Source organism: Solanum pennellii, chromosome 7, assembly GCF_001406875.1.
Source record: "Solanum pennellii chromosome 7, SPENNV200".
NCBI lineage: Eukaryota > Viridiplantae > Streptophyta > Magnoliopsida > Solanales > Solanaceae > Solanum > Solanum pennellii.
Genome location: NC_028643.1, coordinates 38,255,928 through 38,260,776, shown reverse-complemented (window position 1 = coordinate 38,260,776; position 4,849 = coordinate 38,255,928). Strand labels below are relative to the sequence as shown.

Genomic DNA, 4,849 nt, shown 5'->3' with positions numbered 1-4,849 from the left:
TTACTGACCATACATGAACAGGGATGGTGAAGGAACTTACAGGTGGCTATATAATCAAGTAACATGCGAAAGGGTTGGAGAGTGACCCAATTGAAATTGACTTCAATCCTCCCTTCAGGTTTGGGAGCTTTTCTGGTTTGTCATGTTTTGGTTTAGTTTACAAGGCACTAAGATACTTATGCGTTGCTTCTGCAGACGGATTGATATGGTAGAGGAATTGGAGAAGATTGCAAACTTGAATATACCCAAGGATCTCTCAAGTGATGAAACTAACAAATATCTCATAGATGCTTGTGCGAAGTTTGAGATCAGATGTGCTCCATCTCTAACAACAACTAGATTACTTGATAAAGTAAAATTTCTTTCAGATATCTTCCGGATAGCCAATTTTTACATATGCAAAGCTTAGAAAGTGACAATGGCGGCTCCAATTTTTTTTTTACAGTGAAAGGTGAAAGGGGTGAAAGGGTTTAGCCTTTTAGATATCTTAGGAAATTAGAATTGCTTAGCAGATTTAGCCTTTCAGTTTTAAGTTAATAACAAAGTGACGTCGTTTAAAGAAAGGGATGGGTCAAGTCACGTTTTAATATAAAATCGTTACTGTCCGTAACGTTTATTAAGTTAACGGCGTTAATTTTTTTTAAATCAAATAAAGCCTAAAACGTTACCATAAAGTACGTTTATACTATTTTTGTAAAAAAAATTAAAAACGTATTAATTATGTAAATTGATTTTTAAAATAGCTTATTTTGGTCAAAAATTCCATTTATCTATCTTTTTTTTTTCGAGAATTTTTCTGCGTAATCAGTTTTGTTAATCATATCGTTTGATTCAATTTAATTTTACAATGGCTAACTTAAATATATGATGATAACTTAAATAAATATATGATTATATTAACTTCAATTAACTAATTATATCAAATTTAAACAAAACTTTAATAAGTCACAATTAAGTTTCATCCTGGTCAATTGTTCTGAGATGTCACGATCCAAAAATGAGTGTGATGGCACTTATCTTATCCCACCACAAAAAGTTAGCCAAACCCAATAATTTTAATAAAATGCGGAAATAAAACCAAAGTCTGATAACAATTACTAATACGAAAACAATTCAACTTAATTCAATCCCCAAAACCTGGTTCTCACATGCACAAGCCTCTAATGTAAATACTAGAATTGAACTAAAAATACGGGTCTAAAATGAAGTTGTCTTTCAAGTAAAAACAAAGTCATAGATTGGAGAAGGAAAGTTAGCTGAGATGACAAGTAGCTACCTCACAATCCTCCAAAAGATGCCTCGAAAACGAAGAGAATGGAAGGTATCATGAAGATCCGGACTCGTAACCTACAAAAATTTGTAGAAGCAAGGGGTGAGTACCAAACCACGCGGTACCCAACATGCAAACCTCTAAACACAAGTTAAGTGAACAAAATACACGTACTCCTAACACCCTATCTAAACCTCCATGCTACAGCCTAACAGTTCACAGTTTACCAAACACACAACTCAATAACCACACTCTATCATTTTACATATTCTCAATAACAACTCAATATTCAACAGTCACAAGTTTCACAGAAAAACAATCATAATATTCGCAAAACACGTGTTCAAGTTCATCAATAATAAAAATGTGTAATGTCATGAGATGATATGTCAAGTATAGTGATACATGTCTTTTCTAATGATACACACCTGTTGTGTCTCAGTCTGGGACCCATGGGGGACATATCTTTCCATGCATCTATCGTGGCGTGCGATACGACACTCGATAGTAACCATCGCAGCGCGCGATATGTCCCTCGAAATATAAAAACTATCGTGGCGCGCAATACGACCCTTGAAATGGTACATCCTCTTATCACATAGTACTTATCAAAGACATGTCTTATATGCAATGCAAATGACATGTTCAGACAAATAATGAGGAAATAACCATTTGGTAAAAAGAAACAATTCATAACATCAACAAATACGCAATAAGACTCCAAATAATTCTCAAACATCATAAAAAAAGAAATACACGAATTTATACGCTTAACAAGGATTTAGAAATTCACTTGCCTTAGCCAATTGAATAATCATTCTGGGAATTGAGCCTTCCCTTTCCGTTGAACTTTCGAACTGATGCAATCTATTCAAGTATGTATTCACAATAAGGTCTTGAAGCTAACAACACCACATATCTATCATATTTATAATTCTTGATGTCAATTATTGTTTCAACTTTCATATTTTTCAAGTTCCAAGTCTAGGATTAAATCTCAATTTTCTAATATCATAATTCAAATAGTATTTTTCTAATATTATAATTCAAATAGTATTCTTATGATACGATAGATTTAATATTTAATTACCTATCCAAATATACCACACTTAACTCATAATGTGCTAATAATAAAAATTTAAGCTGACTCATGACTAATCATTCACAGAAAGAGCACTACCTCTGAACCTCAAAAATTCGTACCCCCCACTGGATATACTCCTCCTAATTCCTAATTACTGTATGACAATCATAATTAGTCATAATAAATTCCCAGGGACCCACGAGCACAAGTCACCATGGCTTAAATAATTTAATCCCTTTTAGACAAGTATTTTGTCTTTTCTTTTTTTCTTTTCTTTTTTTCTTTTCTTTCAATTAACATTTGATTCATAACACGTTAAGAAAAATAGAATTAAAAATGCATAAAACTATAATTGGTACCACAAAACCTACATAACTTACAAGCATAATGTATACACATTCTTAATTCTTAACACTAGAAAAGAAGGAATGATATACAAAATAATAAACTTTTTTTTAAAAAAATAAAACTCCTCAAAATTTACTCCATTAATTTTGTCATCATTTACTTTAATTTAATGGTCTTAGAAGCTTTGAAACACTCACTAACAAAAATAAAACAAAAAAAAAAACAGAAAAATTAAGAATATTATTTCATGTTTAATGACAAATCTCGGAGCAACTAAACATAAATTAAATCAATTAATGTCAAGTAAAATTTGTCAGCATTCATAGGAACCCAAATTAGTTTTGCACTCATTATTACTTCAAATTTGCCTCTTCATGATTAAATGTCGGCTAAATAAGAAAGATGATGAGACTATTTTGTCTCTTTTCTAAAATAAAAAAAAGAATAATTTCCAGCAATATCCTTAACAATAACATAAACTATGATATGTATAAATTTTACGAAGAATCTTGATTTGAACTTACATGAACCACTCGAATTTTCTCGCTTCTTTGTTTTCTGCCGCACGTCTAGGTCAGTTTTTCATCCTCCTCTTTCTTCTTCTTCTTCTTCTTTTTTCTAATTCAATTATGTATTAATAGTAATAATCGCTACCATTCTATTTTAATAATTCAGACTTGATCCATTATTATTAAAAATAACCAAACTACCTGCAAATCAATTAACTAAAGTTAAATGTCTATTAAAAATTATCAAAAATGACCTTTCAAGTCCAGGTCATTACATTATCCACCACTAAAAACAATGTTCGTCCTCGAACAGTAGGTAAGAGAAAATACCTGGAGCGTCGAAAAGATGAGGATATCTTGCACGCATATCAGACTCCATCTCCCAAGTTGCCTCTCCTATTGAACGATGCTTCCAATGCACCTTCACTGAAGCAATCTCCTTAGTCCTAGGTTTTCGGATCTCCCTATTTAGTATAGCTATAGGCTCCTCCTCATATATCAAGTCTGGACCCAGCTCCACAGAATATTAATCCGGAATATACTTTCGAAGCATGGAGACATGAAAAACAGGATGAACTGCCGACAAACTAGGAGGTAAGGCCAACTTATAGGCCACCTCTCCTACTCGGCTCAAAATCTCAAAAGGTCCAATGAATCTAGGTCTAATCTTTCCCTTCTTTCCGAACCTCATCACACCCTTCATGGGTGATACTCGGAGCCAAACATGATCACCCTCTATAAACACTAAGACTCTAACTCTCCGGTCTGCATAACTCTTCTGTCGACTCTGGGATGTCAATAGTCCACACTGAATCATACGGACTTGCTCCATAGCATCTCTAAGCAAGTCGGTATCCAAAGAGTCCATCTCCACCGACTTAAACCAACCAATAGAAGACCTACACCGTCTGCCATACAATGCCTCAAATGGGGCCATCTGGATATTAGCGTGATAACTGTTATTGTAGGAAAAATCTTCTAAGGGTAAATGTCGACCCCATCTAGCACTGAATTGATCACACACGCTCCAAGCATGTCTTCCGACACTTGAATCGTCCGCTCAGACTGACCATTTGTCTAAGGGTGAAAGGATGTACTCATACCTAACTGAGTACCCTGACCATGTTGTAATGCCTTCCAAAAGCGAGAAGTAAATAGTGAACCTCGGTTTGATATGATAGAAATAGGAACTCCATGTAGTCGCACAATCTGACTAATATATAGCTCCACTAACTTTTCTGTCGTATACTTCAACCAAACCGGAATGAAGTGGTTACACTTGGTCAGCCTATCAACAACAACCCAACTAGAGTCATAACCACCCACTTTGGTAGGCAAACCCACAACAAAGTCCATAGTAATCCTCTCCCACTTCCAAGTAGGTATAGGCATCGTTTGAGATACACCCTCGGGCCACTAGTGCTCATATTTGACCTGCTGGCAAGTCAAACACCTCGAAACAAAGTCTGAAATATCCCAGTTCATCCCACACCACCATGAATGCTGACTCATACCATGATACATCTTTGTCTCCCCCGGATGGATGGAATATCGAGAATAATGGGCCTCCTCAAGAATCAATTTAATCAAATCACCCGTCTTGGGCACACAAATCCTGCCTCCGATCCTCAAGACACC

The 4,849-nt window shown here is 34.9% G+C and overlaps 1 pseudogene; it reads left to right on the top strand.

The window, feature by feature from the left end:
- The first annotated feature begins 23 nt into the window (after window positions 1-23).
- On the top strand, window positions 24-496 carry LOC114078063 (annotated as a pseudogene).
- Window positions 497-4,849: the final 4,353 nt, after the last annotated feature.